Raw genomic sequence first — 12,718 nt, 5'->3', positions numbered from 1 at the left:
AGACCCCATGTCATATCATCCCCTCTTAATGAAATGGATGGTCACGTGTCAGATCTACTCCAGGTGAAGATGAATCTCTTTTCACTCTCTGCTGTGCTTTCCTCTTCATTGCTTCCCTGTCCGTCACTTGTGAATTGCTTCTCATACTTCTTGGATGATCACACCGATGATAAGTACATCAGAGAGGCTCATCTTCAGATGAAGAAACTGGGGCATAGAAAGTTGAAGTGACTTGTCCATGGCCACACCAGAGTAGGGTGTCACTGCTTTCATTTGGCCATTGGTGGCCCTAAACTGGTATATTTGGTAATCTCCTTATTGAAGGATACTGTGGTCTGGGGGAACCATCTGCTTCCCCACGTGCTCTGAGTTCCATGTGATGGAGACCTATAGCAGAGTATAATTCACTCGCTTGTATTCAGTTTTATTAGTAAAAAGTTATTTCAGGTCCCATGATTTTCACCATGAAAGGTCTTCTGTGAACCAGAGAGAAGCAGTTTGAAAGAAGTTATTAAGCATTATTAATACAATTATGCATAACAAAGGACGTAATTTAACTTCCCCACATCCAACAAAGAAATTCATTTGAAGCTTCAGGAGCTCTAGCCGGAAGGGCAGAGCTCATGGGGTGGGTTCTTCAGGCGGGGAAGTGGGGAGTATGGACAAGGAGCCAGTGCTGGCTGCTTTGTCCTCGGGGACACTTCTGCGCATGACGGGATACCCCTCTCTCCCAGCCTCCCCAGCTCTTCAGTCACCTTCCACCTGAGGACCCCACAGCGTTTCCTTATCACAGGCACAGAGTCCAGAGAATTGGCTTGCTCTTGCCTCTCCCCTGGCTCAGCATACTGCGTAGGCAGCATTGAAAGAACAATTGATTTTAAACAATAAAAGATGACCACAGAAACACTCAGAGGAGAGATACAACGGCTATCCTAGTGGAAGGAAAACCTTAGTGAATTTTTCTGACTTCATCGAAAATACCAGAAATAACTTATTTACTGTTACTGGTATCGTATCCATCCTTACCGCAGTTCCACTCGGTATTTTTACTTTATTGCACTGAAGCTCAGAGCAAGCACTGTACCTATATGCAGTCCCTAGAACAGCTCATGGCACAGACTTAGGTGCTCAGAAAGTATTTACTGAATGAAGGGATGGTACAGATGAGACAACTGAAGACCCCAAGTGTTAAAGTGACTTGTCCAAGGTCACATCTCTAGCAGCCGGCAAAGCCAGGATTCAAACCCAGGGCTACCCAGTACTATAGAGTTCTGTCTTCCTGATTGCTTGGATAGGCCTCTTTGTTGGTACAGAAAGATGGAGATTGGAGACCCAGCGATCTTTAACAAAGCCATGGACTGAGGTCCAGGAAATGTCAGTTCTGGCCCACCGTCGCTGAAATCCCTGTGTGGCCTTGGAAAAGCCTCTTCTCCACTCAGAACCTCAGTTTCCTAATCTGTAAAATGGAGAGATGGAAGCAGTGTGTTCTAAGGGTGCAAGGGTCCTCAGAAGCCCCTGGGCAGGTTTATGCTTTGTCATCTCTCATGCTCACTTGGAGCTGGGGTCAGGGGTTGACAGAGGGGCTAATTCAACACCCAAGTACATGAGGAAAGCGGTCATTTGTGTTTTATCTCGGAGGTGCAAAAAAATTCAAGGTTGACATAGTCCCAAACCAGCAAATACCAAATCTCCAAATGAAAGTTGGAGAGAGAAAAGAAAGAAAAAGAAAGCAGAGGCATTTGGAGAGGGGAAGAAAAAAAGCTCTGATTCCACGCCTGGGTTGGTGTAGCATATAATCTGAAACAGGCGCTCAGGTTTATAACTGTGCCCAGGTCTGATCCCTGGCACATAAGAGCGCAGCCTTTAAAAAGAAAAAAAAAAAAAAAAAAAGGCGTGTATCTTTAAAGCCTCTCTTCTCCTATGTGATATTTTTGTAACCCTTTGGAGGTTATGTCGCTAGGGCCTTTGCATGCAGCAAAGGCTTTCTTCCCCTCTTCCTGGCTTGGGGATTATTGATTTGGAAGGCGAGGCTAATTTACATGTAAATAAATCTCAGCGCTGGGCAGAGGGGACGGGACATCCAGATGCCTCGACTGACTTGCTGACGTCACGGCTTCATTAGCATGCGGAGGATGCGAGCACTGCAACAGCGACTTCGGCACCACCAGCAGCTCCGCCGACTGTTATTATTATTTTTTGGCGGAGCTGCACGTTTCCTGGTTCAGTATCTTGGGCTCCGCGACCAGCTGACTGGTCTCCCCGGGGTCTGGCTCAGGATCAGTTGGTGACGCTGAAGCTTCGGTCTGTGACTTCCTGCAGATTGTCGTGAAGGAGGGGAGTTAAGACAAAACTGGGGGTTCTCGGGAAGGCGATCGGATCCGAAGGGAGGGAAGAAGTCACACTTTTTCCCCTGCCTGGTGGATCCCAAGAGGGGCTCGATCCAGCAGTGTTCTTTCCGTGAGCGAATGCAGAGCAGCCCTGGCTTGAGCCTGCTGCTGCTGGCGTCAGGAAGGGTCCAGATTTGGAGAAGGTTTCCAGAAAAAGATGCTTTGGCTGCCTGCAGTCCTGCTTGCATTCTTAGAAGCCAGAGCCAGGGGAAAAGTGAACTGGGGCAGTTGACAAGCTCAGAGGGTCTGGCGGAAGCTTCCATCCAGACTGGGAATTTCACCCGCCCTTGAGGTAGGTAAGAAATTTATCCTAATTCACAAATTGAACAACAGTGCATTTTCTAGGCAGGATGAGAAAGCTAGATCTAGAAGCTTTGCATGGGGGGAGGCAGGACATGGGGGCTCCGTTATCTTGCCAGGTGGCTGTTTTCCATGGCCCTCTGGCACCTCGTCCCTTCTTATGCTTATTCGAAAGCTCTGTTGCACAGTGACATTTCACAGCTCTAGGAAGTCCTGAAGAAACACTTACGTCTTGGTGCTTTAGAAGCAGCTTTTCTCTAAAAGAAGTGTAGCTATCCTTAAAAAATAATCATTTTTTTTTATTGGTTTAAGAGGGCTTAAAAACAAACCACACACCTGGCTGTGTTCTTGCATTTCGCCTTAGGATGTCAGAAACCATTAGAGGCTCTGGGAAATGAAGACTTAGCTGAGACTTCCAGGTGAAGAAATGGCGCTGGAATTATTTAGGTTGAAATTTAGCCAGTGCTTTCGGATTAGAAATGGTGACAGAGCTCCAGAATATGACTGCACAGCCTGGCTGAAACACATGACTCAGTGCGTTCTCTACATTGGGTTTCTTGGAAGAGTGTTCACAGTTAGCTCTCCTTGCTCTTGGTTTCCCCAAAGCCAATCACGGCATTACTAATCTGCCATGGAGGTCTTGCGATGAAATACAGATTTTTAATCCCATTATTTTTTGTTATGTGGTCTTAGAATATGCTGGGGTCTCACGGGAGTTTTATGAACCATAAATAATCCGAGCTGGGCCAAATCACCCTGGGCTGAGTGATCTGTACCAGCTGTGATGCTGTCCGCTGGTCCAGGCGTGGCTCTTGTATAACTTCGGCACGTATGTGATTTCCCCAGCGAGAGAGTTCTGCTTCTAGAGGTTGCATCCATGGCCACAGTCAGGGGAGGGCTCCAGTGTGCTGTGACGCTGTAGACAGGGACTGTCAGGTACCAGAGCTGCAGCTTGCAAGGCTGCAGTTTGCTTTGCTTGAATATCTCTTCCCAGGGAGTGTTTTAAACCATCTCGGTGAGACTTCAACTAAATGAAGCAGCCTGGTCTCCTTGGTGGAGGCTGAATTGGCTACTCTGATCCTGCTTCCCAGAAGGCTTACTGGCTGCTGATGGCTTTCACAGAGTGGTCAGGATGAGTGTCCCCTTGGGCTCCAGAGTAAGTCACAACTTTAACGGAATTACTGTATTTTGGAAATGTGGATTTTAATGCCTCCTTGGGTGCTTGTAAAGGTTTTGCCTTTCCATCAAATGCTCTTTCCCCTTGGAAATTCTTTTTTTAATGTGAAAATTAAAACATGTTGGCTCCATCAGGCATTACAGTCTGTAAACAATCGTGGGACCGCCAGAAATTGTAAAACAGCATTGTTTGAAATGGCAGATTTGTAAAGGTTCACCATGCAATGTAGGGGAAATAAAATTGGAAGGAAGGTGCATTCATGGAAGCTTAAGGAATGAACAGGGAATTTAGAGGTTAGGCAGTAGGGGATGATGTTTATCATCAAGGGCTCAGACTCTGGATTCAGAAAGAGAGGAAAATACTTCGAGCTACCTTTCTGGGTATTGTTTCCTGTGTATATCGTGAGAAGAGCAGTAGAACCAATAGGCAGAGTGTAAGGATTCAGTGAGATGACATACAGAAAGCACCTAGCACAGTGCTAGCCACATGATAAATATTCCATAAAGGTTAGCTATTACTGTGGTGGTGGTTGTGATCGTTACCTTTTTATCATCTTTATTCTAAGCGTCGTTGCTAAAAAAATAAGACAGTCCACTGAAAAGGCAATATGCTCACATCCGTTTGTGTGCAGAGAGGTTTAGCCAGCAGCAAAGGTGCCCCCTTCAGTCACTGTAAGGTCCCAAACCATTCCCACTCAAAGGGACTTGCCACTGTTTCAACTCCATGGACTGAGTTGACAGAATAAAGTGTATTGTCCGGGCTGCTGTATTTTGCTAAACTGAAAGTCCCGGGATGGTAGAATGAAAATCAACAAGCATTAGCTGGGGCTCCGGCACCCTTAAAGAAGGTCTCCTGTTGGGCAGCTGACAAGTCTCCTGTAGAACGCTGCGGCTCCACATTGGAATCAACGCATTTCTGGATTTCTGTACACGTTTCTCCTCTGATGCAACGCTGCATGTGTGAGAGGCCTGCCTTTTCTTTCTGCTTTCTGTTCAGCGCGGACACTAAGCATTTTCTCCTTCACGGAGGCCTTTAAATATGGCTTCACCTGCTGGATGGCTCCTCGGAAGTTCCCAGGCTTCATGTATGCCACCGTATGGGTGACTTTAGCTTATGGATCTGCTGTTAAGGGAAAAGAATGGGCCTCCCTTGCTCACCTGCCTGTGACCCAGCCCGCTGCCCTTGATTTCTGTCCACAGACAGGATCCGTCCTTGCTAGGCTTTCGCCCTTCCCCTCTTGCCAGTGAGCATACTTCAGTCGTGCTGTTTGATAGCTGTTTCTCCCTTTCCTTTCAACGTCTTTCTTTTACATTTAGATGAACTGGAACTCCAGTGCAGAGGTCTGAAGGACAAATTAAAAGTGAGTTAAGGGGCTTCCCTGGTGGCGCAGTGGTTGGGAGTCCGCCTGCCGATGCAGGGGACGCGGGTTCGTGCCCCGGTCCGGGAGGATCCCACGTGGGGCCCGTGAGCCATGGCCGCTGAGCCTGCGCGTCCGGAGCCTGTGCTCCGCAACGGGAGAGGCCCCAACTGTGAGAGGCCCGCATAACGCAAAAAAAAAAAAAAAAAAAAAAAGTGAGTTAAAGGAACCAGAGGAGTCTGGCATGAAGTTCTTTCTCCAGAAACTCAGAATTGCGGGTTGATCACTCCAGATGGCCATGGTCTTTAGTAAAGTAGTGTTTTGCATGGAGAATCATAGTTATGCCTTGATAATAGCCCACCTGTATTGCCGCCTGATCGTATACGTGACCTTAGAGCCTAAGCTCTCTGAACTTTGGTTTCCCCATATAAATATTAGAAATAGGGACTTCCCTGACGGTCCAGTGGTTAAGACTCTGCACTCCCAATGCAGGGGACATGGGTTCAGTCCCTGGTTGGGGAACTAAGATCCCACGTGCCGCATGGCACAGCCTAAAATTTATTTTTTAAATTTTAAATGTATTAGAAATAAATTTCCCTGGACTCGTGGGACTCATGGGCTTGCTGGGGAATGGTGGCTGCACCGCCCTTGCCCTGTTCCTGGCTCGTACTAGGTGTTGGACTTTCCTTCCTTCTGCTGATTTTGGTATTTCCCATTGGATCCCAACCTGTGAACCACAGAGGGCAGTAGTTTTCATATTCATTCAAAAGAGGAAACTGAAGGCGAAAGAGAGAATGTAACTTACCCTGAATGACACAGCTGGTGACAAATCCCGGTACCCAGTGTAGCGCCGCTCCTACCACACATGGATGGCAAACGCTCCAAGTTTGAGCAGGGCTCTTAACCTCCCTTCTGTATTGCTCGCCTTGAATTAGCAGAAACCTCAGAAGCCAAAGGCATGGTCTTCTCTCTTCTCTGTTGTTTTCAAACACCCAAGAATCAAAATCCTCTGTCCATCAGACAGGAATTCTGGGTGGCGTTTGGGTGAGGACTTTCCTTTTGTGCTTGAAGATCTACTAAAAACTTTTCTCTATTCACTCCCTCCCTGATTGTCGTGCTTATAATCAGGTCATTGCTGGTGACCATGAACTACTGCAGACTAGGAAGCTTGAAGGCTAGGCCTTGGCAAAATCTGTTTTCCTCTTTAATGCTCTGGGCTGACACTTGGCACTTTGCTCGTGTCCCAACCTGAAAAGATTTTTAATGAAATGTTCTCATTTTTATATCTTGTCCATGTGTGTGTGGAATGTGTGTGGGTAGAGGGGGTGTGTTTGAATGAAGCAGGGGAGAAAATGTTGGATACGATCACACTGAGTTTCCAGCATCATGAGTCTCCGCAGTCTCCACTGGGGACCTGGGCAGTGATTTCGGAGACTTGGCTTTCTTTTTTTTTTGGCATGTTGTTTGAGCAGTTCTTTGTTCGGAATCTGAAATCCAGAGGCCTGCTTCTTCCATTATTTCCCTGGGGACAAGGCAGAGGGAGAAAGAAGCGAGCATGCGGGGGAGAGGCGGTGGAGGGGGGAGGTGTGGAGAGAGAGAAGCAGAGAGATTGGGTGGAGGAGTTAGGAGGAGAGGAGGGGAGGGAAGCAGCTGGGAGAATATCAGAGCCATCTCCAAAACCACCATGAAAGTGCAAAGCTGATAGTTCCCTTTGGGTGAAGTCGGAACTCAGAAGACAAGCACCGCGGTTGTACTTCAGCTAGAACTACCTCTACCCATCTGTCCTACAGAACTCATAGTGCAGCCATTTTAAATTCTGAAACCCTACATGGGGCTAAACACAGCAAGAATTTTCCGCCATAGCACCATGGCCTATTTTTAAAAATGTATTTATTCAAAAGAGCACATCTTCAAGTACAGTATGGAGCCTGGCTTTCCTTGGTGGGTGTGTAGGCTACACTTGTGGCACGCATTTGGCTGTAAAGTCCGTAAGGATCAAGCCGGCCGAACTGGAGACTCAGATTTTATGAGAGCTGACTTGGAGGAGACACAGCACTGTCGAGAGCACAGAATCCAGAGGCATCACTGGTTGGAAGTGGAGGCATCAAGGGCTGGCCTCGTTTGAGAAAGTGTGACCAGAGTCTTGCACACTCAGGACAGAGGGTGATCCTTTAGGAAGAAGGAACAGTGGTGATTTCTGATACCCCCTTCTTCATGGTCCTGGCAATTGTGCATAAACCATCCTGGGGCGCTGGAGGGATGGCAGGCACCATTTTCCCCCCCGGGATGTGGGATAGAGATGGAGTCCAGGTTGGTACCTTTTACAGGCCAGCGCTGTGTCTGTCTCACAATAGACGGTGACTTGAGTTACCTCCGTTTGCCTCACATTGGGAGTACCATTGGCCTCAGCTCCCCCATCCCTCCTTGGTTTTTAAAAATCCAACCTTACACGTAGGATCCAGCCCCATCCAGGGTTAAAAGGAACTGGGACCGGAATTCTTAGCATTTCATTTCAACTGGTCAGGATGCCATTTTCCCAGCTCTTTTCTTGCCTCCGTTCATCAGTGTGAGTCCTCAGAGATGCCTGTTCATGAAAGTTCCAGGACTCAACTGAGAAACAGCTCTACTTTCTGTGGTCACAGGGTCAGATATTTCTCAGGATAGCTGTTAGTGTATATGTCAGTGTATGTTCTGGGTATCTATGTGTCTGAAATAGTTTTTGTGTTAGTGCTTGTGTGAATATGTAGAACAGGTAATAAGTGTCACAGGTTGAACTCTTAACCATGTTCTAGTTGATGTGAAGGGTGCTTGACATACCTTGCCTTGTTAATTCTTACAGCAATTACACAGCTAGATATTATTAACTCTATTCAGAAGTGGAGAAACCAGGACTCCTAGAAGTTAAGTAACTTGTCCGACGTTACACAGATAAGAAAGAGTAAAGCTGGAGTTCAAACCCAGGATAATCATCCTCAAAGCCTGAATGATGTCCACCATTCTAGGCCTCCTTACGCTTTTTACTGTAATGTATTATGAATGTGTTTTCTTTGCCTTCTAGATCTTCTCTGTGGAGCCCTCATGGGAGAAATACCTCATTATGTAGCCACTGCTTTAAAATCCTTTTGCTGGATCTTTTGGTAAAATTGGCAACAGCCAGGAGACTGTATCAGGTACAAAACAGAACCGAGTAGCTTGTTCACCTCCAGCTTTGAACGTGGCTTTTAGAATGGAAGTGTGAGGTTTGTTGGCAAGTCAGTTAAGACACTCCGATGAGCAGTAAAAGCTCCGGGCGAATGGAAGCAGCCCTTTTGCTGGACTAGAGGGAACTGGGTGATTCTGCTGCAAGGCCAGTGGGGTCTAGAGAGGGGGCCAGGCTTCCTGGCTTTTGATCGCCCGTTGCATGCACGTCAGGTGCTATCTAGAAGGTATGTGCTTCCCCTTTCTGAGCCTCAGTTCTTTCCTCCCTAAAATGTAGGTCCTGAATTAGATGGTCTGGAAGTTCTCTTCCGGCCCTGACCTGGATGAGTATGAAGTTTCAGAAGGAATTCACCCTTGTCGGTGGAGGCGTGTGATTTGTACCATCGGCTGCTCTTGGGCGGAGAACTGAAAGGTCAGGTTTTCTATCTGGACCTGACCTCTGTGTGTTGTGAATATGCACTGGAATATGAGAAGCGGTAGCCCTCCAGAGAGTGACTCGGGGCTTCCTGCAAAAACCTCTGACCTTTGGATATTTCAGACTAGTGCAGAGGCGGGTGTCTGCATCCCTCAGTGTGTCGGTGCCGCTCATTCACTCCCAGAAGCCCTCCGGGCTGTGTCACGTTTGCCAGCGTCCTGCAGAGTGCCTGAGACCAGGACCTCTCCAGTTTAATGTGTATACACCTGGGGGTGTTGATGAAATGCACACTCTGCATTTTTAGCAAGGTCCCTGGTGATGCTGATGCGGCTGCCTCTCAGCCACCCTTGTAATAAGCACTGAGGGCGGCACAGGGAAGGAAATTTGACTAAATTCAGAAGGCCCAGGTTCGAGTCCCAATTGTGTCATTCCTTATTGCAATAAACCTCAAATAGATCCCTTTAGCTGCTCTGGGACTCAGTTTCTCCTTCTGCGGAGTAATGAAAGTAATTAATAACTAACAGTTAATGACTGCTTACCGTGTGCCTGGCAACACGCTCACTATATTTTTATGTGCTATATCTTAACTGATTCTCATAATAACCTTATGAGGTAGGTTCTCTTATCAGCTGCATTCTATAGAAACGAAACACAGAGAGGTTGAATAACTTGCCCAAGGTCACACAGCTAGTAAATGGCCAAGCTGGAATTTGCATTCACATCATTTGACTCTGAAGCTTGCACAACTTGTAGAAATGATAGATGTGAACAGTCTTGGAACTCTGTGTGTTGTACAAGCATATACCGTATAATTAAATGCATTCATTTGTATGATATGTACGATTTATAAATGTTTAACACACCTGAAATTATAAGAAGCTGGTGTTTCCCAGATGGGATGGTATTGGTTTTAAGGGAAAAAAATATTGTTCCAATTTATATTAACGAAAGTCAGGTGGTTTGTGAAGTTTCGAGGAGCACAGGTGTTTGCGCTGTTGTCTTGGGCTGTTCAGCTAGGAAATGAAGTGTCAGCTAAGAGGAATGGGAGGTTCTGATTAACTGAATTTCTGGCTGTTCAGAATTAAATCCCATTTTGTTTCCAATCTTGTTTTTGCAAATTTGGACAATATATCCAATCACTTTTCTGCCTTACAGAAAAGCACAGTTACCCGACTGACTGTGTCTTGTGATTGAGGATACGGCAGCCATGTAAATTATTACCCTGAACACGACTTTCCTGCAAGTGGATTGATTGTGGGTTGATTGTGAACATCATCTGAGTTTGATATCTCACCGCTCACTGGACCCCAGGCTGTGATCTGGCAGGATAAACAGATGTCTGCTTTCTTCCCTCACCCCTCCTTGTTATTCCTCTAGAAGCTTCTATTTGAATGACAGAGGAAATCTTGAGTGGGGAAAAATATTCTTATTTGAATGTGTACCCATGCTTGAACCCCATTCTTAGAAATGTCCCAGTCTTAGTAGGAGTATGGCAGATACCTAGCACCTGCATCGCCAGGCCCCCATCTCCCTTGTCCATGGTGGACCTCACTGATGACACACCACACTCTTTTTGTCAAGCTCCAGCACCACTTCAGAATCCTACTCAACACAGCACTCCGGGTAGCCTGTATTCATCAGTTGTAGTTACCCTAAGAGATTTAACTTACATGTCATGTCTACCCTTGGACACTCACCTGGAAGTTGATTCTCCGTTTTTTGTGTTTTTTTTTTGTTTGTTTTTTTGGCCATGCTGTGCAGCATGTGGGACCTTAGTTCCCTGACTAGGGATCAGACCTGCGTGGAGTCTGATGGAAGCGTGGAAGCGTGGAGTCTTAACCACTGGACTGCCAGGGAAGTTCTGTTCTCCTTTCAATTTAGTAAATATATATCAAACACCTATTAATTGCTTAGGCATGATGAAAAGAAATTCTGTTTTCCACTTACTCTGCATTTATTCTTCCTCCCCAAAGTGGATGACCTGCAGGCTTTTTGAAATTTTTAGTTAAGGTTTTCACAGATTTTTTTCTTTCTCTGGGATCTACATCCTGTTGTTCTGATTAATATGGTGACCATTCTTAAGGTTCCCATCACTTTTCATTACCGGCGATGTAGGGTCTTCATCCAGCTTCCCTGCTCTGATGCTTCCAGAGGAATACCTGCTTTACAATGAACTGTTTCCTGTAGGCATCCTCTGGGCAGCTCAGCCATTGGCTGGGTGGCCAGTGCATATGCAGTGGCTGCTCTTGGCTCACAGCTGTGATGCCCTCAGCTAAAGCCCTCTCCTGACAGCTTATCTATCAAGATTCAGGAGTTCATTGAAATTACTGCCTAAGTCTCCTACTTGCATTTGAGGTCGTCATCTCAGAAGTCACCTGGAGAGCCTGTAAGGACTAGAAGCTTGCCACCGATTGGGACAATGAATCCCCTCCCCTAAGCGCCTCCCCTGCTTCCTGTGCAGGTTGGACCACCACTTTGAAACACCTAGCTCATTAGGAAGCAGGGTGAACATGCAGAGCAAAGAATTCACACGTGCCTGGCTTCACAACAGGAGCTTGAGTTCTTGCTTGAATGGCTTCTGAAAGGCAAATAGCAGCCTAATCGCTGGGCTTGATTTTGGTCAGACTAGCTTCAACCTGCCTTCCGTTCACCTTGTCAGTTGGGCTGCGTAAACACCAGTGCGGTTTGCCCTTGCCATGATTAAAAATTGTTTTCAATCCTGTATCATTGAGTTTCTAAGATTCAGCATCCTAAGTGGTTGTGATGATATCGTGTGCCATTTTGAATTTTTAAAAGAAAACAGTGCAAAGAGTGAGAAATAGAGCATCTGCAAGATATAAGGCACTGTCTCTGGGCCTGTGAGGAGTAGCAGAGAAGACCTTTTACACTTAGCCAGTTCTCTAAACCAGGTATTTTTTAACTCAGGATCCACAAGCACCAAAGGACCAGCAAAGATTGACAAACTTTTTGAAATTAAACGCAGAATTTTCTATGAATGTATGTATGTTCACCTTTTTAAGGGAGAGGATCCCGCCTTTCATCAGATTCGTAAACGTGTAAAGTCACCTGAAAGGTTAATAAGAAGTGCTAGATTGGATGGTAGATTGTTGTAAACTCATCCAGGAAACTCGTAAGGTTAACTTGGGACTGGAAGAAACTGTCCTTTGGCCCTATAGAAATAGAAATACATCACTGTTCTGCGAAGCTACCCAGGAAATAAGATGAAGCTCTGTGGAGCTGGAAGAAGAATTACCTGGTTCTCTTCCCTTTTATAGATGGGTAAATTGAGGGCTGTAGTCTCAGATGCCAAAGCCACAAGAGTACTTCTTCTCTGTTTCAGATACTTTTTAGTATTCACTTAACAGTTCAACAGTTTTTTGGAACATTTACTTTAGGATAAACTGGGAGTTTTCAGTCTTTCTATATTCAAGGCATTCTTTCAAATATTGGACATTTTGCAGTACACTTAGCAGAATTAAGTTACACTGCAGTTATGGTATACAGTTCTGGGTTGTTCTCAACATAAATATATTCTTCTCTGCCCTAACTTTCCTTTGTCTTGTTTAATCCCGGAAGAAGACAGTCTTTCTTTGGTGTGGTTTTGATGACGTACTACTGATCACATGGTTAACTCACACTGTACGTTTTGGCATCATTTTAACAGTATACATTTTTAGTAATTCCATAAAATATATATTAAAACGTGAAAATTTTACATAGTGATTCTCTCTTCTTTGTGTGCCCATGAAGTGTTCAGCCTCTAGTTGAGAACTGCCAAGCTAGATTCTGGGCTGGGTATTAGAGATTCAAAATTTTAAAGATCTACCTACTGAATGCTTATTGTTCTAGTTCCAAGGTAACCTCCTTGAGCTTTTGGAAGTTAT

At 45.7% G+C, this 12,718-nt stretch overlaps 1 protein-coding gene across 8 annotated transcripts in view; it reads left to right on the top strand.

The window, feature by feature from the left end:
- PRICKLE2 (prickle planar cell polarity protein 2) overlaps positions 1 to 12,718 on the top strand; it is a 342,911-nt gene that overhangs the window by 213,410 nt on the left and 116,783 nt on the right. For 2 of the 8 annotated variants that reach the window (XM_019947624.3, XM_073811333.1), the window contains exon 2: positions 5,181 to 5,224. The exons of the other annotated variants lie outside the window; for them this stretch is intronic. The gene's annotated coding sequence lies outside the window, so the exon portion shown is untranslated. The remainder of the gene's footprint in view (positions 1 to 5,180; positions 5,225 to 12,718) is intronic. 8 annotated transcript variants of the gene reach the window in all.

This window comes from Tursiops truncatus, chromosome 10 (assembly GCF_011762595.2).
Source record: "Tursiops truncatus isolate mTurTru1 chromosome 10, mTurTru1.mat.Y, whole genome shotgun sequence".
NCBI classification, from domain to species: domain Eukaryota; kingdom Metazoa; phylum Chordata; class Mammalia; order Artiodactyla; family Delphinidae; genus Tursiops; species Tursiops truncatus.
Note: the sequence above shows the minus strand (reverse complement) of the source record. Positions and strands in the feature narration are given on the sequence as shown.